The sequence below is a fragment of the Cryptotermes secundus genome, unplaced genomic scaffold, assembly GCF_002891405.2.
Source record: "Cryptotermes secundus unplaced genomic scaffold, Csec_1.0 scaffold180, whole genome shotgun sequence".
NCBI classification, from domain to species: Eukaryota; Metazoa; Arthropoda; class Insecta; order Blattodea; family Kalotermitidae; genus Cryptotermes; species Cryptotermes secundus.
The window spans coordinates 1,817,439-1,843,806 of record NW_019718619.1 but is presented as its reverse complement, the minus strand read 5'-3'; the positions used below and the strand labels follow the sequence as shown (position 1 = coordinate 1,843,806).

The following is a 26,368-nucleotide window of genomic DNA, read 5'->3' as shown; positions in this document are numbered from 1 at the left end:
TAAAGGGCAATGTTCTCTGTGACGCATTGTCTAGCTGCTTGTTCCGGTGACGGATGGTGGCCAGGGTCGGCCGGCAGACGGATGGAAGAGCTGCATCATTATGTCACAATTACAGTTCTCTCGACCCACTGCGAAACAAATGGAGCAGCAAGCCAGTCGCACGCGAGACACCTTGCTGACGTAATAGTGTGGACACGTGACTACAAGTGCCGCGTCACAACACCACATTCAGGTCACCCACGAATCGATCTTCGAATCCTGTACCATGAAGGGTAAGTTTAGGTATACGGAGAACGTTCAGAATTATGGACGAAGGAACAGCTATTACGTCATTTTGCAGCATCTGAGTTTCTCACATCCATGATTATGATGATTTATGTCTTCTGGGATATAATGCTGTGCAGTCCTTTGAAAGCCAAATGGTCGTCTCCATCTTCAGGGTCGAAGAATAAGCCTAGCAAAATATAAGCGGCAAAGCCACGCATTTTTGCTGGTTGCCTGATTGGCTTATTCTTCGGTTGAATTTCGACGAACTACAAGGCGATATATCCCAAAACATAGAATCTTTTTACCTCATTTGACTGGAAAGACTATAGAAAACAACAGGATGTTCAATACAGAACAATACTGAAGTCGGTTTTAGGAGTTACATTGAGTAATAAAATGAGAAGTAAGGACATAGGAGAACCTTCAGGAACACGAGCTGTAATAAGCGAAATTAAGCAGCAAAGAAAGTGGGTAGAACATGAAATTTCACCACGGCAAATGCTGTGACTATCCGGCTGGAAGACATGACGTAGGACGACCTAAATGGAGATAAAAGGAACAGTTCTATTAGTCCCGGAAAGTGACTTGAGCCCCATCCTTGTTACAATAAAAGTAAAACGATACTGATGTGCTAATATAACGTTGTCCCTGAGCTTAATGAATTAAGCACCGTACCGTGAAGTTCAATTTACCTAATCTTTCCAGGCGCACTATTACCTTGAGTTCGACTCAGCCTCTAACAGATTTGAGTACCAGGAATATACCTGGGGTTAAAGGGCGGCCGGCGCGTAAAGCTGACAAACTCACCACCATATGTGAGCCGATTTTCTAGACAAAGTGGGAGCCTCAACATCTCACAACCCTATGGGCCTCCCCGGCCTGTTGCAGGGATAGCTTTACTTTTTTTTACTTTTACCGTGAAGTTGTATAGGCTTCACTGTTCTTGACTTCGGTAGCAGAAAAATCTGTTTCCCTTTTCAGTAATCGAACCTTGCCGTCCAGTCCGTAGCCCGTAGCCCGTAGCCCGTAGCCCGTCGCTGCACTGACTATGCTGTCTCGGTCCCTCATGTTCATATGGTGGGCGAACCTTCTTTCACATTTAAGGAAGCAGCAGCTACGTAGATTTCGTAACGTCAGATAAGTGGATGGATGTGATGAGAGTAAAGGTAAGGTAAAGCTCTCCCTGTAACAGGCCGTGAAGGGCCATTGGGTTGTGAGACGTCGAGGCTCCCACATTTTCTAGACAATCGGTTCACAGATGGCGATAAGGTTGTCAGCCTTACGCACCGGCCGCTCTTAGAGGGCAGTTAGAGGCTGAGTCGACCAGAAGGCCATATTGCGGCTGGAAGGATTAGGTAAATTTAAAAACCCATATCATCGGGACTCGAATCATGAACCTTCCGGCTTGTAGCATACTGCCTCAACCAACTACGCTACCGCGTAACCCATATGGTGATAATACCCCAGAATTTTCTAGAAGGAAATTAAGAAAATTACTAGTAACCTCAGTCGTAGTGGTGATATGTAATACTATCAACTTCTCGAATGGTAAGACGCGTACTAACTACTGTACCACAACTTTCGGCGGGGAGAGAATAGAACCCATGTTAACTAAATAAGTGATGTTATATTGTAACGTATTTTGTCACGTCAAGACGCAGTTCAGAATGTTAACTGGTTTATTTAACAACCTACAAGTCGTATCTACAAATACTTATAACACTTGCGGGTTTAGACAATTTACAAACTCCACACAATAATCTCTTCACACTGTCTTCAATAGTCTTCGCTTATTCATAGTGCAACACGGGAGCTATACAAGTGTCACCGTATTACACACTCCCAATATAATTGTACTACAGCACACACAAAGTCTTGAAGGCACACAATAAATTTTCACTGGCGGACTTCTCAGCTATCGCACACTGTCACATAAAATCTTCTAACCACGTGTTCGGGTCTTCTTACCGCCACTGCTGCTATTTTCAACTGTCTTCTATCTGGCTTTATAATTCACACTTGCTACAACTGAACTCGACGACAGCTACCTCTTAACTCTCCCTTTACGCATTTTGGTCTCCCTTATAAACTCTCATTCGGACAGTGGAAAACCCACATCGCTTCACTGTTGCGTAAACGCCATATTTACAGGTTTTGCTGGGCAACGCTGCCCAGAGTTGTTTATTGCCGCGTAGCAAACAGCGCGCTTCGGCTCGGCTCGGCTCAGCTCGGCTCACTTCTGCTATACTCGCACGGCATGAAGAAACACCGTATTCCTTACTGTTGTGTAACCTCGTTTCCACTCTTGCGCAACTTGGCAACCGACCGTTTATCAAGGGTCTGTCTTCATGGTAACTAGTTCCACCTCCTGTTGCCCAGCAACGGTTAGACATGTCACATTATTTTTAGAAGTGATGTATATTGTCACGTGTATGAGTGACTATTGGATTGGCAATCGGATTTATTGAACACTTACAGATCGAAACTGCAGTAACTACAGCGCTGAGGCTAGTTCACACAATCTACAGTTTACTACAGTATGTACTGTGCCTTCTCAGCCTGCAGTGTCTTTACCAGGTTTTTGGTAGCGGTATACGCTCTCCTTCCTCTGATTTCCTGAACTATCACCGTGCCTCAGCTACCGGCTGCTAACAGCAACACCTCACAAGGTCTGACCAACAGCAGTCCAGTGGCTGACTGACTCAGTCACCACCAACTCGCGCCACTCCAGTGCACTGTACTGCACTAACTGAACTGTCAAGGGTCAGAGTTACTCTACAACTGGCGATTTACCACCAATCAGTTTGTCTTGACGATAATAAACTTCTCGGATGAACAGCCCTCGTTGTCCATATAATATTACAATACAGTGTAACGATTTACGTGAATCATCATATACACCTGATGATGGCCATGTATGGCTGAAATATGTTGTTGAATTTATGCGAAAGGCTAGACTAGCTGGTGATTCAAACAATAGGTTATCTGTGAAGCTACACTCAGGACTGTACTGTGGTATTATATCAAGTGATTAACTAATGCAGCCGGATGCCTAAATCTATCTGTCTGTCTGTCCGTGTGTCTATCTTTTTGTCTATGGCTATAGAGCCCTTTGTGGGCCTTGGCCGCTTTTCGGTTTCTTAATCCTGTACACAGTCAGTCCTTGGACAGATGATCAGCTCGTCACAAGTCCGCTACCTACACAGAACAACGCGAACGCAGAATAAACTCACACAGACATCCATGCGTTGGGTGGGATTCACACCCACGATCACAGCGTTCAAGCGAGGGAAGACAGTTCATGCCTTAGACGGCGTGTCCACTCTGATCGGTAGGATGCTTAAATACATCTTCAAAATAATTGAAGAACGCTTCCTCCATTGCACTTCATCATCCATCTTCATTGCGTCATTTCATATCCTACGGTTTATAGCCTCTGGACAAGAGATTTTTTCTTTTCTCCGTAACTTCCAGACCGACTCTGGGTCCGCCCAGTCTCCTATACAAAGGGTATTGGGGGCTCCTTCCACCAGGAGTAAAGCCACAAGAACGTGAAGCTGACCACTCACTTCCATCTAGTTTCGAGGTTAAGAATGCTGGAGCTACGCTTCCTATACTTCATACGTCTTCATGGCCTGGAGTTTAATCAATTAAAGCCAAGGAATAACTGATTTTGTCTTTACTTCATATTAGCTATATCGGGGTGCTGAATATATGTTATGTTGTAACAGGTATATTTCACAGAGTCACCGAGCTGGCAAAAATGCAGTACCGGCGCCCTGAAATCGGGCTGATTGTCGGGTGGTTCGCTAGAAGCCGTACGATATAATATCGCAAACAATGCAAACATAAGTCTAAGTAAATTTAGCAAAAGGATGTCTAAAATGCTTTTATCAACAGGACGGTTAGAATGGGCGAATGCAATAGTTTTCTGGTGCATTTTTCATCCAATTTTGGTTCTAAAATGTAAAGGTAAAGGTAAGGTTAAGGGTAAAGGTAAACTTCTTCTACATAATTGATTACTGAATTAATTGGGCACTATGCTATGCAGGCGTATGGGGGCAATTGAGGTACTGATCCACCATTCTTGATCTCTGCACTAGACGGAAGTAAGTGGGCATCTTTACGGCCCGGCCACTTTACCTCCCGGGGGAAAACTCGAAGTATCCATTGTAATGGTGTAGTCGTAATACACGGACTCCCTTCCTTCCTCTCGCGCACAATTTTCTTCAGGCACGTCCAGCTGCATGAGGTAGGCGCATCAGACAGCACTATGCAAGAAATGTCTTCTGATTGGTCCAATCAGCAACACCGACAATATCTGTGCGTCTGTAAAGAATGGCCGATTTAGAAGCTTATATCGAAATATCGAAGCTTGTGAAAGCGTCACTGCTTTTTTGTAGAACGGACAATGCAAAAATTTTCCTCCTTGCTAAAGCTCTCACACTGGCCGGTGTCTCGACCGGCTCTAGACTTGCGTTTGAGAGGTGCCCCGTTCGAATCTTTGGTCACATTGGTCATCCTAAGTGAGGTGCTAAGCTCTTTACCTTAGAAAATTCTGGGATAATACTTGATTCATCTGTCTCTCATTCTACCATTCGGTGCTATGTACTGTAGCTACTCATGGCGTCGTAAAAAGGAGCACAAAAGAGCGTCCATACTAGCTGGATCGTTCTTTCTCCTACACTACGAGTGCGGAAAAGGGGAGGGGGTTTCAATAAAGCTGCCGAGAAGGGGGCTGGCGAATCACTTCAGTCTTCTGTTGGCTTTAAGAACACATGGAGTTACGCCTACATTTCTGGCTACTTTACCGTATTATAATGCTTAATTAAGAACATAAACTCGCCATTTTTTAATTAACACATTAATATTACAGAATATGGTAGTTGGATGGATGATCTGGTTTCATGTTCCGAAGTATCCGATTTTAAATCTTGACCCGGAAATCGACTACAATGGTTCTTTTATTCCTATTTTTAAGTTCTCCTCACTGTCGGGATATCGCATTCGGTTCGGCGACTGGATACCGGCTGGATGACTGAGAGTTCGTAGTTCGAGTCCCGATAGGGCAAGATATTTCTCCTCTCCACGTCTTTCAGACCGGTTCTGGGGCCCAAACAGCCTATCAATGGGTATCGGTGGTAATGTTGTCTAGGCGTGAGGCTGGCCTCTCAAATACAAATAGTACAGAGGTAAAAAAAACGTGAGTCTATATATCCGCTCCCCCATACGTCATCATGGCCTAATGTTTAATTAGTTACGTACAGGGACAACTTAATATTTTTACCTTTAGTTCTTCTCAGTTTCTTCATAGAAATGGACAGACAGGCCACGTTCTTAGCAATTCATCGATGTCCTATCTTTCGATTCATTTTGAAGTATTAAATATCGCTAAATAAACTAAATTTAATACAATGTTACTCGTGGGCATCTGAAATGCATTCATCCTGCGCCAATTATTTTGTTGTTGCAAACGACACGTTTGTACCTGATTATAATCAGGGGCCGGATTAGGCAAACTGAGGAACAACTGTAGGCAGAGAGGCAAAGTTGTACATCTCTGAGAGGGGAAGTGTCTCAGATGTAGTGAAAATTCACGTCATCCAAGGAGTGTAAATCGCCGACTTCAACATAAGCCAATGAAAATGCTGACACAAATACAAATAACGAACAAAGGAGCAACGCAACTTCTCTACCAGTTCTGTCGACCACATTCCAAAGTTGGGGCCAGAGATTAACTTTCTGACTCCACATTTACTGTTTAGCTTACCGTGTTGGCCTGTCCTTTCTCTCTTTCTTAAGCAAAGAGATATTCATATTACAAGCAGTGCCTTTTCACATTGCTTATAAATCTTACCATACAGTTACACTGAAAGGGTGCTAAAGGTTATAAATTTTAAGCTCAATAGCAACACAATTTTCAAATCCAGAAAGAGAGAAAAAAAGGAAAGAATTTTAAGGGGACAGAAGAGAAGTTGAGTCAGTTATACTATAGAGACCTCCTTGAGGGTCATATAGCAGGGGGGAACGGGAGGTTGAAATGAAAAGTTTTATGAGTTCCAGTGGAAGAAGGAGATAGAAAGCTTTGTCTTGGGTTTTATAGCAGTAAAATCTCCCGTCTCTTTCTTCTTGCTTCTCACGGTGGATGGAAAAAGTCTTTTACTCTACAAGCAAACGGCTTCTCTGTTGTTAAAAGTAAAGCAGACTTCTTGCTGCTCGGACTTCAGGTCGAAGTTGGTGTGGAATCGTTGTTTGCACCGTCTTCAGCAACAGTGCAACCTCGTGAGACAAAGAAATTGCAGCCTTCAAATGTAATTTCTTTCCTGCCTAAAAATATATTGAAGAGTCATATCATCTGCCATATAACGGCGTGTAATCAGTTGGAAGTCATAAATATTAATTCCTAACGTTATGAAATTGACACAGTAAGGTATTTTGTACATAAAGCAGAAACATATTTTCTAGTGGGTACGGACGTATAATAATTTCGTGATAGACAATGAAAATCATTCGATTTTACGATATAGGGAAAGTCAAGAAGTGTTCTGTCTTCTGGAAGAAAACGTCATTCCGTTGGATGAACAAGCCGCCTCCATCTTCAGGGATAAAGAGTAAACCAAGCAAGAAATCAGCATGAATCAGGCAGCAAGAAAACTCTTCATAAACACCGGCGTGAGAAAATCAAATTCAACATACGGAAAAGCTCTTTAACACAACTTACAAATTTCAAGATCCAAAATCGAAAACAAGGTAAGAACTGCATGTGTTCTATACCGATATTAATTTCACGATTACTTTCTAAGTTTTGAACTGTATAGTGAAACCAATCCAGTCTCTTATACACTGTCCAGCAAATAAAAGCGGATGGTGTTTGGAGTGTGTTACCTCCAGCAAGACCACGGTTCTCATTGAAGAGCCGCGGTAGCTAAGCCGGCGACGACGGGCTACGAGCTGGAAGGCCAGGGTTTGTTTCCCGACAATGGCAAGAGAACTTTCTCTTCTCCATATACTCCAGATCAGCCCTGAGGGCTACCCAGAGTCCTATCAGATGTGTACAGAGGGCACTTTCCCCGAGTTCAATGCGGCCGTGGCGTGAAGCTGACCACTCATTTCCGCCTAGAGCCGTGGGCGAGAACAGTGGAACTGTACTGCCACTCCCACGTATAGCCTATTTTAATGGCGTAGTGCGTGTTACATGGAGAACTTTACCTCTACGTTTACATTATTACTCTGCTAAAAATGTCGGAATTTTGCAGGTCTGTAAGCTCTAACTTTAGAAGTACTCCGTATATTTCCCATAGTTCAAAAGCATTTGGTTCGGTTCGTTGTATTGCATTTCCTTTGTCCACTGTTCATGGTTTTACGACTTTGTGTGCGACACTTCTGCGATCGCAAATTGCTTATGTACCTGTTGCATGGAACTCCATTACGTAAACGAATCACAATAAAATCTGCAACCATATATTTTTGATCGGTGTTGCGAAATTTGGTATGAAAGCTTAATACTTTTAACGACTCCAGATGTTGACCTGTTTATTTTTTTTTCAACATCTGAAAAGTTAGCTACTGAGAGTTCTGCATGCTCTATGTCTACGTGTTTAAACTGTGACTTTCCTTATGTGCCACGATGTACATCACCACAGCAAGGTCAGTCCTTCAGCTGGATGTGATTCTATTGCTAAATTAATTTGTAGGAGTATATGGACAGGCATTGTCAACATTGCCCGCTGTTATTCTGTAGTCTCCAGACGCTTGGGGTTTTGAAATATGCACGCGGATACTTTTCTCTTGCTACATGGAATTATTACTTATATTTGCTTCTGTTTGTATTTAGTTTCGTCTCTTATTCTTGCTATATTGATTGCAGCAGCCCTCATCTCTTGTCAGGCAATTTAATGAATGTTATTATTATTATTATCATTATTATGCCAACGCGGTGGGTAAAGATGTCGACATGTTTGCAATTGGAGATGTTTCTCTACGCATCAACTTATATTGTTTCTTCACAATACTAATATTCTTTTTGTGTAGTTCTTGTTACCTCTCGTATCATCTTCTGTTTGTTTACTTTCCGTTATTAGTGTTTGTTTCCTACAGTGTTTGCCTGTAATTAGTCTTTGACTTTTTGCTGTGTTTGTCAATAATGTAACTACCTGTATCTACACTGTGCTGTGTCTGTAATTGGCCTTGTGGCTTTTGACTCGGCACATAAATACAGAGTGGAGTTCAGAAACTTCATTTTTTTGAAGGCGAATAAAAGAAAAATTATTGCTGATAGACAAAATTTATGTTTAGCTAATGAAAGAACATACTTTAAAGTTTTACATCATGTAGTTTTAAGCAAAATACCTTGAAGGTGGTGGCCACCGTTCTCTATGCACTGATGCAACCGCTTTCTGAAGTTCCCCTCTGCACGTTCCAACATGTGCACTGGAATTTGGGCTACTTCCTGCCGAATAACATTCTTCAGCTGAAGCAGGTTTGTGGGGCGATGTTCAAAAACCTCTGCCTTGAGGTATCCCCATTAAAAAATCACAGGGCGTTAGATCAGGTGAGTGCGCTGCCCACGGGGTGTCACCTCGAAGCGAGATGAGCCGTCCGGGGAACTTTGCCCTCAAAACTGTCATCAAAGCTCGGGCTGTGTGGGCCGTGGCACCGTCCTTTTGGAACCAGGCATTTCCTAGATGCATTTCTTCAAGAGCTGGTTCAAAAAAGTTTTTAATCATGTCCACATACCGCTGTGAATTGGCAGTAACTGCATGATTGCGTTCGCCGAGCCTATCCCCACTTTTCTGCGACCTCCCCTCCTTTCACAGTGCGTCTTCACAAAAAGGAAGTTTCTGCGCTCCATCTTTTAATAAAGAACTGAACTGAATAATCATCGTCATCATAATCATTATCATCCTTTTTGTTTTGTTTTCAATAACAAAATCAAATGTTCAATAGAGGATAATATTGCTCTCCATGTAACCTTGAACATATGAAGAGCTTTTCCACCTTTAATGTCAAGAGTTAACCCTTCAGAAAGGTGTGCCACAGCTGCCAGTAGCATATGCAAATCTCTGGACGTTTTATTGCAAGCACTGTCTCCCTTGTTAAGCTTCTTTCTAATCATACTTCATGTTTTCTGTTATAATAACGTGTTGCCTGCATTAATTTAGTACGTAACATTTAACTCTTGAAATAGTTTTTAGTCTAGATTTAGTCCTGCATGTATTCAGTCATCGCCTCTTACAGACTACTCGCTATTTTCAAGCACTCAGATAAAGGAATTAAACTGAATTACTATTTTTGCCCATGGAAATTAGTTGCAGTATTTTTTTTTTTTAGTTTTCTTGGGGTGAGGTAAGTCTGATTCCATTTTTTTTTTTATGTCGGCCACTAATTGGCCTATTTTACAAGCCCCGGAAGATGAATACGGAGCATTTGGTGGAATCAGAAGTGGCAGAGGAACCCGAAGTACTCGGAGAAAATTGGTCCCAGTGCCACTTTGTCCTGAGCTATGGCACTGTCCGTGGTTTAAGGATATAAATTTCAAGTGCCTAAAAATAAAGCGTTATTTTTCTTTTATAAAATATTCTGGCCTGAAATGGATAAAGTAAATGCTGCTCCTAATATTATTACAAAATGAGGAATTTAAAGCTGATGTATACAAATATATTGTAGTAGCATAATTAACATACCGAAGTCAAGACAGGGAGCCTTCATCTGGAGGTCGTAAGTGAAATATATGCAGAATACTGTGGTGAGGAAGCCTCTTGGAAAATGTCCATAAAGAAAATCCAGAAAAAGATCGGAGGATAACATTAAAATTAACCTTAAATATGTAGATTTTAATAATAGGAAGTGTATCAAAATGATTTGATATCGTCCTCAAAGATGAATTTCGTATTAGCAGTGTTGGGCCTCTTCGTGTTATGAATCCAAGGTGATTGTTATGTTAGGTTTAACATTGTGTTCTCCCCTATCTCCGCAAGCAGTATGGCATGTTAGCTCACTGAAACAGACCGGTACCAGCTCTCTTGGTTATGATTGAAGTATAAATATTAGCTGGACGTTATAGAACTCGTTTATTTCAGGATGAATACAAGTAGAACCACCATCGGATGATTGTGCGACGTCAGATAGAAACAGCATCACGTGATTACACAGCGCTATGAAATATTTACAAGAATCTAGAGCTTAAAATATGTCAGTTTATCAGCCAGCAGCGGATGCACGTAAAGCAGGAACTACTGTACACACAAAACCGGTCTTTCTATTTATGTACACAACAATTCCATTACTTCAAACGTACGACCTTAAAACAAAGATTTATCGATAATCTCAAGAAACTTGTAACGCAGTTCCGAGGGTTCCGAGGACACGCGTCATCAGTGTCGGTAGGAATGACGTCATGACAAAATCGTTTCTGAGTTTAACGCCATTTAGACTGACTGACTGCTAATTTGCTGCTGGCCTTCGCCAGTACAGCGATTCTTGGTTCCAATTCCACGGGACATATGACCATATTTTACTGTCTGATGGCTCTGGGCGTCTTCAGACCACCCCTGCTTAAAGATCGAATTTCTTCCAAATAATTTAGAGAAATTCAGTTTGTACCTCACAGGAAATAAATTATGTCTCCACCACAAAAGTCATAGGGCTAATGCTGTTGGTTGTGAGAACCATATGAAACACAGAAATATGCTCCATGGACAGAAATTAGAGTTTTAGTATGTTAAAGCATATGGTACATATAGCAACAGCTGGGCTCTAAATGGTTAGTCGCGTATCAGTTCATGAATATAGTGTACGTAGTATATGAGGGAATGGAAGTCTGGCTCCATGCATATTTTACATGAGCACAAGATGGAGGTGAGAAGTCAGCTTCACGCCCCGACCGCCATCCCTCCGTGGAAAAATTTCTCAGTACCCATTAGATAGGAGGCTCGACGAGTCGCGAAGGATGAAGAGAAAAATATCTCTTGCCCTTACCGGGAATCAAACTTCAATCCCTCGGTCATCCAGCCCGAAGCCTAGTTGGAGTATCATTACAAATGCTGTGCATTTTATAAAGAAATTATTTTCATCTGTATTAAAGAACAGCTGAGTCGGCATAGGGATGCACTAAGCTGGATGACCGAGGTTCAATTCCTGGCAGGAAAAATAAATCTTTCTCTACTCCACAGTGTGCAAACATGAGAATGAGAGTCACCTCCATCTAGTACCGAGGTTAAGAGTGGTAGAACTATATCTCCACTCCTCCATAGGTCTCCATAGGGACAACTTTATGTATTTCTTTAACGGTTACAAACTTTCACTTGACATTGGCGGAGAAAATGCGACATACAAATGACTACTCTTTATGGCAGTAAGGCTCATTTTAAATTCTTCATTATAATTTAATCTAAATGATCCTAACTTAACATCTGCTGATGTCTTTCATGAATATTCTATGTATGATCGAATTACCAACAAACAATTTTGCTTCTAGTACTACCGGTCCATTTCACCTCAATTAATGATGACGTCAAGAATACGTGGATTTATACATCCACTTCCCCATATATATCGTATTTATGACCGTGCTTAATCAGTTAAACAGTGGGAAAACTTTATATCTAAAGTTCCATTTATCTCAACATTTTGTCTAACGGAAATACCAGCAAAGTTGTTTGTTACAGCACTCCCTAATATATGTACAGTGTTTACCTTATTGCACTTTCAGAATCAAAGTTTTGAGAATTTTCTTTAGCGTAATTCAATGATTATCACTTGCTTTTCGTGGGTGAAACCGTACCATGAAATAATGTGATAAATTATTTAATTCATAGGAAGTCGGTATTACACTAAGAAGAAAGAAAGGCAATTACCCAGTAACGCATGTACATTATTCATGAAGTAGAATGGGCCAATTTCTTAGGCAAACTTTCAGTAATTAGATTCTTCTTTTCCCTTCCCTTCGCTTCTGAGCTGAACGCTTCCTTTTCCTGACGAATATGGTGATTATACAAAAGGGACATGGTAAACTACAATTATGGACAATTTCTTGTTTTATATATATCGTCTGCTGTCCAAAAATATAAAAATTAGAATATACAAATCTATAATTTTGCCTCTGGTTCTGTATTGGTCTGAAACTTGGTCTCTGACATTAAGGGAGGAGCATACACTGAGGGTGTTTGAGAACAGGGTGCTGAGGAGAATATTTGGACCAAAGAGGGATGAAGTGACAGGAGGCTGGAGAAGACTGCATAATGAGGAGCCTCATAACTTGTACTGTTCTCCGAGTATAATTAGAATGATCAAGTCAAGGAGGATAAGGTGGGCATGACATGTAGCACGAATGAGTGAGAAGAGGAATGCATATAGGATATTGGTGGGAAGGAAAGAGAACACTGGGAAGACCAAGGCGTAGGTGGGTGGATTAAAATGGATCTTAGAGAGACAGGATGGAATGGTACGGATTGGATTGGTCTGGCTCGGGATAGGGATCAGTGAAGGTCTCTTGTGAACACGGTAATGAACATTCGGATTCCATAAAATTCTGGGAAATTCCTAAGTAGCTGCAGATTTGGCTTCTCCTCAACAAGGGCTTATCTCCATAAGTAGTAAGTATATGTATATATATATATTTTCTTCTTTAAAAAATGAAGTAAAGAATTTTGTTTATGAAGTAACGGGCGCCTTGCACAACTCTTGTTTTCCTCTGGCCTTAGGAGTTCTGTAACTGACCTAGGGTATTCTTTTATGCTGTTTTCAGACGAAATGTCCGTCATTGTTGTCCGTTGCTTCTCGTACAGCTTTCAATCCCGGGAGATATGTTCCTCCCTTGTATCTAGCGAAAGAATTAGTGAGGTAAAATGAACTTAAGTTTGCTTTATTATCTATTATCTATATTTATAACCTCTGAGACGCCTGCTTCCATGTTCAGTACTAACGTCTTGCCAGATAGACCACACGCCTAAACTGTACATGATTTTAATTTCAGACACGACTGTACCATAGAAGAATGGAAGCAAGGTTTTTTCTTTTTTGGCTTTTTTTTTTTTTTGCCTTCTTCGTCTCGTGGCAACAGGGAGTGTCGCTAGAAGAAGAGAAAGGTTGCTTAGTGAGTGACCCACGCAGAGAGAAAATAAATCTTTGTCCTGTTGCAGTTATATGTGAATTTTTATGATACTAGCCACTTCTGACCCTACGGCCCACATCCTTCCACACCACAAGGCCATCTAACCGAATTCTTGTTCCCTCTCACTCTTCAACCCTCACCAAGCTGGAAGTAAACCTAGTACATCGTTACCTTTTATTTTGTTCTTCCATTTCCCCATTTTGGTCTCGATTTCATGCATTGCATAACTCTGTTACCATTTCATTTTCTGTCTTATATTAAACCACGATATGGGATACTGTTCAATATAAAAGGGCCAGCGTATTTGCTGAAAACTTATCCCAACTCATTTAGTTTTCCTTTTGTAGGTTTTTACGTAACCAGTGCCTCCAAATCACGGTACGCCATTCCTATTTCCGGTAGACGCACTGAATGCTAGTCTAGCTCATGTAGAAGGTCTATATAGACTGCGGACGAATTTTATGCAAATTTGCATTGCAATATAAAAATATATTAATAAGTCTCACTTTATGCTCAAAGTTTGAAATAATTTAAGTCCCCCCAAAATCGGCAACAATTTCGTGTTTGTTTCAAAACTTGTCTTTATTTATGCGAGTTTTGAATTATACGAAATTTGTATTAAAGCATTCTAGCATAAAATGCGACCTTGCCATATTAAATTTGTGCTTTATTGTAAGGGATTAACTAATTAATGTATTTATTCAAAAACAAAACAAACTCCGTGGCTTAAGTCCGCAAGCGAACTATATCGACCGGCCGAGCGAACGCCGCTTGTCGGCGAAGTTAGTGTCAACTTTCACCTGAAATAAATAATTATTTCACGCGTTACTTTTAACTTCACTTTAAAAGAAGTTAGTATAAAATTTAAAGTAATTCAGGAAGGGTTGAATTTCCTGATGTATGTTTTCTGCACGGAGAATACACGTAATATGGCGAAGATGTGTAGGCTGGAGAAAATTGGAAATAAGACAGTGGCTAAATGAAGAAAAAGGGAGATTTTCCTTTCAACAAGTGGCTTGAGGGTAAAGGTTTCTGAAGGAGGGAGAAAGAGAGAAGAACGAAGGGTTAGGGCAGATCACGTAAAGGTCAAGGGTCATTTGACAGGACAGTCAAAACAGTGCTGATTTTAGAGGCTGGTAAAGGAACAAATTTGGAACACTTCCTCACTATTGTGTGTTGTTAAGTGAGGCAGAGAGTTCAGTAACTTGTACTGTCCGAACACAGTTTCCTTCATCGTGTAGCTTATACCCGCAGGTCCTGGCTCCTGTGGAAACAGACTGGACGCCTGTACTGTAAAGTTGAAATTACAACTTGATGGGCGAAAGCATTTCAGCAGTCATAAGTTTGCTATTGATTCAGCTGAATATACGTACATAGGCCTATAAGTTGCCGCCGCTGTCTTGATAAATTTGAAATTCACTCCTTCTCCCCGATTTTACATGTTCAAACGGAGATCGTGGAAAGCGAACTTGGACATTACGATGTGTCACCCTGTCCCTGGTGACAAGGCGGAATATTTCACTATGCTGACCTGAATACAGGACGATTTTTATGGGACAATATGGGAACAGAGAACATAAAAAAAACTAATCGTAGTGAGGTAAAAGTTGTCTCTGTAACTGGCCATGGTGACCCATGGAGCTGTGAGACGTCGAGGCTCCCACATCTTCTAGACAATCGACTCACAAATGGCGGTAAATTTGTCAGCCTCACGAGCCAGTCGCTCTTTAACCCAAGGAAGATTCCTGGCACTCATTTCTGTTAGAGGCTGAGTCGACCCCAGGGCCTTAGTGAGACTGGAAGGAATAATTGAGGTGAAAAATCCAGTGACCTCATCGGAAATCGAACCCGTGATCTTCCGGCTTGTAGCATATTACGTCAACCAACCGTGTTGTAACTAATTTAATTATTAATATCCATTATACGAAAATAGAACGAAAAAATTAGGGAATATGAAAAGTTCTTGCAGGAAATGCCATTCTTAGAAGTAAGCAGTAAATAAATTAGTGAATTAACTCAAATGATATTTTTAAAACATAAGTTTCTATTTTACAAAAGAAACAGTGCCTCTTCAGTTAAATGAACATCCGGTTGATGGTGTTTACAGAAATATACTTAATTAGTTACTTAACGGCGCTTTTATTATTGAGGCTATATTTTGTCGGTGTTTGCAGAAATTGTCGCTGTTTATTCTGAGAATAATATGGAACATACAAAGATACTGTGGGCCAAAGGCATTTTCTTAATTTCAAATAGGTGTTAGGCCTCCATATAGGTTGTAACGCACTGTCCTTCAACAGACTTAGGTGGATCTCTTTCAGCCTCTAGCGCTGACTGGTATTGTTCGGTTTAATGCCAGTCCTCAATTCTCGGTATCCAGGTGCCAGCAGTTTTATAACACCACTAAACTAAAATACAAAATGATTTTCTCTCAGCCGTCTCTCTTTTGAAATGACGCATATATGGAATTCGTTTTTCTAGGTCGAGAGATGGTTTACAACTTTGTAGAAAGGGAACGGTAAAGGAAGGTTCTGTCAGTGTGTCTCTGTATATTCGCATTCAACCAGTTGCCAAACGTGTTCTTACACTTAACAACAATTACTCAACACTTCATATCCTGACGAAGTTGTATCCCCGAACAAAGAAGCAAGCAATAATTTTGAGGTAAGGAATATTGCGCATTGTAACTCCTTTAGACATCGGCCCTATGTTGATTCAATGGCTACACTTCAGCCGTGTCTTGAAAAATTCTCTGTACATGCAATAAACCGCCGATGACAGTGGTGTCATGGTCTAAGGTATGAAATATCTTCGTCCGCTCAAACACTCCGGTCATGGGTTTGAATCACTCTCGAGGTATGGGTACTGTCCGAGTTTCTTCTGTTTGTGTTGTTCTGTGCAGGTAGTGTCCTTGTGACAGGGCTGATTCCCCGTCAAAGGATCGTAACAGTTGTCTATGAGACCCGTAGTTCCACATTAATTCTGACGGGAGACTCACCAGAGAGTCCAACAAGAAAGTAAAAATGCAATGAACCAATCTTTATGAAAATTGGTATTCATATCATTGTATTTTAGGTCCATCTCAACGGCGCAATTCGTAAATCCTTCACATCAGTAATATTAATATCAGCCTTTCAATTTCTGAGGCATAACCTTAAAAATTCTAAAAATTCGCTTAGTGGGGGGTGGAGTCCAACTGGGTCCACTCGGCACGGCGGCCACTGATTGGCCTATTGTCAAATGACCCGGGCGATTATGATGATTGAGAATTTGGTGTAATGAAGACTGGCAGGGGAAACTGAAGTACTCAGAGAAAACCCCTTCCAGCGCCAATTTTTCCACCACAAATCTCACTTGACCAGACCCGGGATTGAACCCTGGCCGCCGCGATGGGAAGCCAGCGACTAACCGCTTGAGCTATGGCGCGGCCTCAGGCAGAACCTTAATATTGGTTGAACGCCCCAGCCAGTCTTCTTGAAATTTTGTATGTAAGAGGGAGAGTCAGTAAATAGGTCACATATGGATATAATACGGCCCGGGTTCGAGCACAGGTCTGGTCAAGTGGGATTTGTGGCGGACAAAGTGCAACTGGGGCAGGTTTTCTCCGAGTACTTCGGTTTCCCCTGCCAATCTTCATTCCACCAATTGCTCCACAATCACCCTCACCTTTCATCTGGTGCTGGTATAATAGGCCAGAAGTGGCCGCAGTATAAGGGACTTAGTCCCACCCCACTAGCAATAAAAAAATATTATACAAAATAAGCTCAGCTAAGCGGAAGGGAATATTGAAAAAGGACTGAGGATGAGTTTCGTGATGTGTAGGAAGATCAAATCACCCTCGGACCGGGTATCAGCCGGTCGCAAGGCCTCTAACTACACACGGAAAAACACAAACACTGAATAAACGCAAACAGACATTCATGCATTGATTGGGATTCGAATACACGGTCCCAGCATTCAAGCGAAGACAGTTCATTTCTTAGACCGCGCGGCCACCGTGAACGGCCTGGTCAATATTTGGCACAGTGTAAAATTTTGCTTCGTTTAACTTTCTAGTCCTGCTACAACGTGCTAATCGAGGGCTGTACTACTTCCTTGAGCGTACCGCACGACTATGATAACGGTCCTTTCGAACAGTCTTCTGCCCAGTTTACAGTCAGTTGTTGTTCCCCTACTTTTCTCTACAGAGCGCTGTTCCATTCTCTTGCTTTATGATCCGAGCAATACGCCATACAAACTGTCTACTGCGATAATATATGTAAATGACGTCATGTATTGTGTGTGTGTGTGTGTGTGTGTTAGAGCCCCTTCCCCCCTTATCCTCCGGCCTTGTGTTCCTTGTTACAAAGCTAAGACCTTATCTTGGTGCAGTACGCCTTATACTACAGCAGAAGTGGGGCCGCTCATTCAACGAAACTCATCTGCAGTCCGTAGTACGGAAATATTCATGTTCCGTCTGTCTGTCTGTCTGTGTTGGCGTTACGTATTTTTTGTTTGGGAAGCTGCTTTGTAGTGCTGTGGTTCTGACTGAACACAGAAACGTTACAGGACTACACGTTTCACGGGGCGTACCACTGGATGGATGGATTCCGATTTGGTAAATATAGCATCCTGTATCACATCCTGATCAGTAATGAAATATGCTCTTTTCAGGTGCTGATTTGATTCCCTTCGACATTTCCCAGAGACAAAAGCTACAGCTGCAATATTCCGTCTTAAAATAAAAAATATCTGTGTTTTTTTAAATAATTTTGTTATTTATCGATGATAATTTAAGATTGATTAGTGAATTAGGTTTTATTCACAAGATTATTTTGTTTGTAATGTTATGTGGAGATTTCTGTATCTCGTTCGACGCAGTTTCGAGTAGTGGCTCTGTTTGCAAGGTTTAATCGGGCTGAAATCTCATACTTGTTCATAATTTTAAGTTAAAAGTAGAACATTTTGTTTTCTGTTGTTACCCTCAACGAAAGGAACCCGGATAGCGCAGTCGGTATAGCGACTGGCTGCAGGCTGGACGACGGAGGGGTCGGGAGTTCGAGTCCTGGTAGGTTTAAGAATTATCTTCACGTCTTCCAGACCGGTTCTGGGGCCCACCCAGCCTCGTTTCCAATTGGTACCGTGGACTTTGTCCCCAGGGGGTAAGGCGGTAGGGGCGTGAAGCTGACCACTCACCTCCAACCAGTGCCAAAGTCAAGAAATTATGATGTATACATCAATTCTCCCATACGTCTTCATGGTGTAGTGCTTACTAGTTAAGCAGAGGAACAACTTTACCTTTTTAACGAAACAATTACACGAAACCAAAGATCGCGTTATATATATAAGAAAACAGTAGTAGGATGATAATATAAGTTTCTCTTTCTCCTGTAAATGAACACATTTTTTACTGTAGGAAGATGTTGGCTAGGAAGGTTAACAAACAACAATCGCTGCATGATTCATTGGATAATACATATGTTGTGTAGTAATATTTCCTATAAACCACTGTGCTCCTACCGTAATGCCTTCAGCAGTTCTTGAATGACGCTGAGCTGGTAAGAATTATGGGCCTAATAATTAAAGCCTCAGCTCCTCTCATTTAGATGTTATAATAGTAAAATACAAATTTGATAACCAAATGTGAGTATTAGAAATTTTGTTTTTGAATTCCATGAACTCTTACAATCAGTGCTTGAAGTGCACAACAGTAAGTGTGGGCTATTTATTTCGGATTGATATACTATGCAGTAATGTTCAGAAGATGTACACATACAAAATGGCAAAATATTTCACGTATCTTCTGTTGTTCCTGGTGCAAGAAATAGGAAATAAGTCGGTCACTTACATTTATGGAATGAAAATTTTAGCCTATTATAACTTCTTAAGTACAGAAATATGTTTATAACATCACCATGCTGTCTTCATATTCGCCATGTTCTCTCTTGAAATAATTGACAGATTTTAACTGAATTTGGTATGAACGTTATGTCGTTGAAGGCCACCTCTACGATAAGCAATAACGACATGGCCGGCGCGCGAAATCGTGAGGTAGGAGCGGCGTAGCAATATTTAATTTCCCAAGGCCCTTTTTGTAGAACATAAGACAGCAATATGGCGGTCGTGCGAAAATTTTTTTATCTTGCTGTCAGTTGTCTATAACTAGTGGATCATTAGAGCTAAGCAGGCCGAATTGAAAGCGATGAATCATAAGCATAGCTATATATTATGTGTGAAATAATGTTTGAAATCCAGGAATTAGAAGCATGTTGACCTTGAGAGCTTAAGGGTTATATCGACAAGTTAAACGTTGACAGAATCTCTACTTAATTACATATTCTATATAAATTTATGCAACTAACTCCATGGAGAAGAGCTCTTCTTGAAAAAGCTGACAGGCGCTCATGTATTGAAGAATTTCCAAATATTTTATGGAACTGTAATATTTATTACTGTGTTCACAAGAGTCCTACTCTAATTTGCATCAATCCAATCCATACCATTCCATCCTACCTATCCATTTTAATATTATCCTCCCATCTACGTCTAGGTCTTCCTTGTAGTCTCTTTCCGTCTGGTTTTCCCACCAACATCCTACACGCACTCAGCTTCTCTCACATACGTACTACATTCCCTACCCATCTCATCCTCCTTGACTTGATACTTCTTTGTAAGTTAATCACAAAAATAAATTGTACAATAATAATAGTTATAGACATGTAGGACTAGAAACCTGTGCAACATGAAACTTGGTAATCCTTATCACAGTTTTGCAAATGAATTTAAGTGAACTTAACTGCTTCAGTGTCTGCCATAATAATTTGCAGTTTGTTCATATGGAAAGTAGGCACTCACTTCTTGTTCTCGCACGGAATATCTGCGCTGGGGTTAATGTCTCTTACGCAAATTCTGACGTATAAAAGAATGTTGATATTAGAAAATATTTGTTCACATAAGGTCTAACAGAGCAAACTTCTGACGTGCATCTGAAAGAAAACCAGTTCGAATCTCAATCGGAACACCGGTTCTCCTGACTAACGGCATTCGTTATTTTCCTCAGTCCCTTCAGGCAGGGCTAAGAGAGTACCTCAAATTATATAAAGGGACTTTCCCTTCCGCGCCTCTTCCAAGTCATTATTCACCAATCATGCCACTTATAGACTAAGATACTGAAGATGTAAGCACACAAAACCACAACAGACCGAATCTTACCGACCATGCTGGCGTAACTGTAACGATATTCGAGGGCAGATCTGTTCGAAACCCTGTCGGAAATATTCCTCAGTACTCCAGGTAAAATACCAGTATTGAATTTAGATGATGTCCCTACCAATTCCTTCCAAATCTTCTGCCACCACCCGACGCTATGAAGTTAGGTGGTGGCAGCGCCTCAAAAGAACCCAATGAAATAAAACTCGAATAGATCATGTGTAATTCGAGAAGAGGCGTACTTATGATACAAGATGGAACAAGAACAAAATATATCCAAGTCATTAATCTTTAGAAAATCATCCTTAAAATATAGAATAAGAAAGATTTCCATTTATTTGCCTAAATTATTGGGTATAAGAACGGTCAAAATTTGAAACACTTCTTATGTTCGTGTAAAATTATAGTAAAATCAAGAAAACTGTAAATCACTAGGGAATTGTTTTCGCCTTCTGCTTTTTCCAAGGTTCCAGCGGTTATGTCAGTGGAGGACATACGTAAATGCAGCGGCTGTGTCAACTGAAAAGATTTCTTATTTTGTTCAACAATTCGATTTACAAAAGGGGAACGTATGGTAACCAGGTCGGCTGGAGGAGGAGAGGGGGGAAATAAAACAAGAACAGTCTCACGTCCAGAGAGCACGCAGTAGCGTAGTTTGTTGAGGCGCTATGCTTCTAGCCGGAAGGTCACAGGTTCGAGTCTCAATTAGGTGGATTTTTTAATTTACTTTCATTTCTGGTGTCCTGGTCGTGGGGTCGACTCATCCTTTACGAGAAATGAGTACTAGGGATCTTCCTGGAGGCTACGGTCGGCGCGTAAGGCTGATACCGCCATCTGTGTGCTGATTGTCTGGAAAATGTGGGAGCCTCGACGTCTCATACCCCTATGAGCCTTCACGACCTGTTAAAGGGACAGCTCACGTCCACTCAAATTGTTGCTCAGATCAATGAACTCAGTGTTATAAATGTACTACTAGGCTACAGGCTGGATGAACAAAGGATCGGGGTTCGATTGCCGGCAGGGGCAACAAATTTATTTCTTCTCCATAACGTCCAGACGAGCTCTGGGGCTCACACAGTCCACCACACACTGGGTATCAGGAGACGTTTCCAGTAGGGCAAAGCGGCAGGGACGTGAAGCAAACCATACACCCCTATCCAGTGCCCAGGTTAAGAAGAGTGGAGCTATACCTCCACACCCTCATTGGTCTTCACGCTTAAATAATTAAGCGCTTGGACAGGTCTACCTTTGCCTTGCTAACCTTCCATATTTATCCGGTAATACAACTGCAATATGCTATATAATTCAAGGAATATAAACCTTTGTGATAAGCTTGCAGTCTTTCAGGTGGTCAAAATTTCCCCATGTTTATAGAACTTACCGCTCCCTACCGTGTCCACAAAAGCCCGCTAGTGGACCATTTTTTTTATTGTTAGCGGGGTGGGACTAAGTCCCTTGTACTGTGGCCACTTCTGGCCTATTTTGCCAGCCCCAGATGATAGGTGAGGGTGACTGTGGAGCAATTGGTGGCATGAAGATTGGCAAGGGAAACCGAAGTACTCGGAGAAAACCTGCCCCAGCGCCACTTTGTCCACCACAAATCCCACTTGACCAGACCCGGGATCGAACCCCGGCCGCCGCGGTAGGAAGCCAGAGACTAACCGCTTGAGCTATTGCGCGCTTTTGGACCATACCCTAATACTGTTAAAATCAAGTCAAATTTAATGTTATTCTGCCATCTACTCCTAGGTCTAATACGTTTTCCTCTTCAGGCATAATACGTTAGGCAGTTCTCGTCTCCCCCAAGTGCCTGGAACATGTCTCATGAATCTTATTTTCCTTCGACTTAATCATCCAAATGATGTTTGGTGAGACCCTTCGTCTTCAGTCCAAATATCATCCTCAGGCATAAGCACGCATGGAGGATTTCGGTGGGTGGAGGGTGGGGGGGAGGCAGTCAGACATTTTGCTTACAACCTCACATTTGAGCAGTTTGTGAATATTTCTACACATCATCCTGGAGTATTATGTCCTTACATCGAAACAGAGGAACACCAAGATTAAATATTATTTTTATTTTTGGCTGTGTATTCTTTTTCCAAGTGTAGTGAGGAGTGTTGTTAAGAAGATTGTTTGTAATGACAGAATTATTGCTCTGAAGTTAAAGGCGGAACCGGTAGATATACTGATTATACAAGTGTACATGCCAACATCAGAGTATGAAGATGATGAAGTGGAAAAAGTGTATGACACAATTGAAGAAATTCTTCAGGAAGATGGAAGAGGAGACACAAACAGCATCATATTGGGAGACTGGAACAGCATTGTTGGAGATGAACCATATCAGAATATTGTTGGATCACATGGACTAGGAAGACGGAATCACAGAGGTCAAATGCTTATTGACTTTTGTGAACGAAATGGATTGATTGTTACCAACACTTGGTTCAAGAAGCCAAAGAGAAGAATTTACACATGGAAGGCACCTGGGGATTGGAAGAGGCATCAGCTGGACTACATCCTTGTGAAACATCGATTCAGAAACAGTGTGAAGGATGTGAAGACGCTGCCTGGGGCAGACATTGACTCTGACCACAACTTACTGGTTGCCAAGTTCCGAACCAGGTTGAAGAAAATTATAGGATTTCGAAAGCGCAGACCCAGATGGGATTTGGAGAAGTTATATGCTCAAAGACAAAGCGTGCAAGAGACTCTAGAAGAGAAACTCGGTGCAATTGAAGGTGAAAGCGGAAATGCTGAAGCGCAGTGGAACGATATAAAAGAATGCATGTTAGATACTATCAGTGATTTGGTAGGTAAAGTTGAGAAGATAGCAAGAAAACCATGGGTTACACAGGAGATGATGAGTAAAATGGAGGAGCGAAGGAAATGGAAGAATGTCAACAATGAAGAAGGCAGGAGGAAATACAGGAGACTGAGGAATGAATTGAAAAGAGCCACGGACAGGGCCAAAAAGGAATATCTTGAGAAGATATGTAATGAGATTATGGAATTTCAAAGAACAGGCCGTTATGATTTGATGTACATGAAGACAAAAGAACTAGGATGGAAAGAGAATCATGGGATTCAAAATGTTGGCATCGAAGACTCCCAGGGGAATAGAATAGTAGATCAGAGGCAAGTGCTGAAAATTTGGGAAAATTATATTTCAGAACTATATGATCGACCTAATCGGCCAGAAACCTTAGAAGTTGAACCGGAAGAAGAAGTAGATACAGACGAGAAAGGACCATATATTTTACAAAGTGAGGTGGAAAAAGCTATCAAGGAAATGAGGAAGGGAAAGGCTACAGGAGATGATGATGTACCTGGAGATGTGCTCAAGTTACTGGGAGAAGGTGGTTTGAAAACACTGACAAAACTAATGAACACCATATATGAAAGTGGAGAGTGGCCCAAGGACTTTACAGAAGTTACAATGATTGCCTTAAAGAAAAAGACAAAAGCTACAAAATGCAGCGACCATCGCACAATAAGTCTTATTGCACATACAGCAAAGATAATAGCAAAGATACTTAAAAGAAGAATTGAAAGGAAAATAGAGGATGTACTTGGAGAAGATCAGTTTGGATTTAGAAGAGGAAAAGGAACCAGGGATGCAATTGGGATGATGAGAATTATAGCGGAACGAACTTTGGAGATAGATGAAGAACTGTGTGTTTGCTTCATAGACTGGCAGAAGGCATTTGACCGGGTAAACTGGACCAAATTAATGCAGATCCTGAAAGAAACAGGTATCGATTGGCATGAAAGAAGATTGATTAGCAAATTGTACATGGATCAGAAAGTTAGAGTACGACTGGACAGGGGGGAGACAGGAAGTGTGCAGATTGGAAGAGGAGTTCGACAAGGATGCTGTTTATCACCAATTCTGTTCAACTTGTACAGCGAATGCCTTACCAAGGAAGCTCTGGATGGGCTCGGTGACTTCAAAGTAGGAGGGCAAATTATTCAAACTGTGAAATATGCAGATGACCTTGTGTTAATGGCTAAGGAAGAAACTGTGCTACAGGGCATGATTGATAGACTAATTGAAATTGGAAGGTGCTATGGCATGGAAATGAATGTGGAGAAAACAAAAGTAATGAAAATTTCGAGACAACCAACCCCAGTCACAATAAAGATAGACCAAAAACAAGTGGAGAATGTGAAATGTTTTAAATATTTGGGTAGCTTGTTAACAGATGATGGAAGGTGTACTTGTGAAATTAAATCCAGGATTGCCATGGCAAAAGCTGCATTTAGCAAGAAGAAGAATCTTTTTACCAGCAAATTGGACTTAAATTTGAGGAAGAAACTAGTGAAATGCTACATTTGGAGCATAGCTCTGTATGGGGCTGAAACATGGACACTTAGGGCAGTAGATCAGAAACATCTGGAAAGTTTCGAAATGTGGTGTTGGAGAAGAATGGAGAAGATCAGTTGGACCGATTATGTGAGAAATGAAGAAGTGTTAATTAGAGTCAGTGAGCAGAGGAATATCCTACATGAAATAAGAAAACGGAAGGCTAATTGGATTGGTCATGTTTTACGCAGAAACTGCCTTCTAAAAGAAGCTATCGAAGGAAAGATAGATGGGCGGATAGAAGTGACAAGAAGACGAGGAAGAAGACGTAAGAAGATGCTGGATGACCTTGGGGACAGAAGAGGATACTGTCATTTGAAGGAGAAAGCTCTAGATCGCATTAAGTGGAGGAATTGTTTTGAAAGAGACTGTGGACCTGTCGTCTTGACAGATTACTGATGATGATGATGATTCTTTTTCCATATCTTGATTTCCCAAAAATGCTGGGGGGGGGAGACGGGCTAGTTCAGTCGGTGTAGCGAATAACCACGGGCTGGACGACCGAAGGGTCGGAGTTCAAGTCTCGATAGGATCAGGAATTTTCTCTGCTCCTCGTCATCCAGATCGTCTCTGGGGTACACCCAGCCTCCTATGCAATTGGTACTGGGGGCTATTTCTCCGGGGGTAAAGCGGCCGAAGTGTGAAGCTGACCACCTCACCTCCAACTAATACCCGAGTTCAAGAAAACGTGGGTCTATACATCCACTCCCACATCCGCCTTCATGGCGTAGTGCTTACTCAGTTAAGCACAGGGCAACTTTTCTGGAAGGGGTAGATGACTGGGCCCCCACAGCAGCCTACTTCCTCAGCATTTTGTTCTAGAATTAGTTTGAGAGATGTACAAATTACTAATCTCATGCAAAATCCCATATTGTATATGAAAGCTGATTACAAATTCGCAAAATGCTACCTAAGTAAACTCAGAGACCCATGTCAGTACTCGAAATGATTAACCACGGTTATGCCATCCACACGCAATGCTTTCTTCATGCCAGGAATGCCAAATGCTTTGTAATGCATCTTGCCATCAGATCCGTCTTCGTTATCACGTTAACGGACATTATTAGTGGCCAAAGGGACGCTATATTAATCTGCAATCAAACACAGGATCATTTCGTCTATCACATACACGCAAGTTGCAGCCTCATTGTGCTGTATCGATTCCTTGTATGACGTCATCTACACACACACACACACACACGCCACTGCCACAAGCCGTGCCCACGCAGCCTGGCTGGCTGTCACACGTCCATACATCCGTACATTGGACAATGAGGTCGCGTACATTTGCTGTGTAGTGTGACTTAACAGCTCCCTATTGTATTACTGCGCGCAGCTGTGTGAAGCACACAATTCCATTATTTTGAGAGATCAACGGTTCTGCATCGACCTAGTTCGTACAGCCGTGGCTTGTATTCGGGAGGTTCTCAGATCCA

The 26,368-nt window shown here is 41.6% G+C and overlaps 1 long non-coding RNA gene across 2 annotated transcripts in view; it reads left to right on the top strand.

The window, feature by feature from the left end:
* The first annotated feature begins 17,762 nt into the window (after positions 1–17,762).
* The window catches only part of LOC111861877, a 101,086-nt gene continuing 92,480 nt past the window's right edge, over positions 17,763–26,368 (top strand). For both annotated transcript variants that reach the window (XR_002842344.2, XR_004512756.1), the window contains exon 1: positions 17,763–17,975. This is a non-coding gene — a long non-coding RNA (uncharacterized LOC111861877). The remainder of the gene's footprint in view (positions 17,976–26,368) is intronic.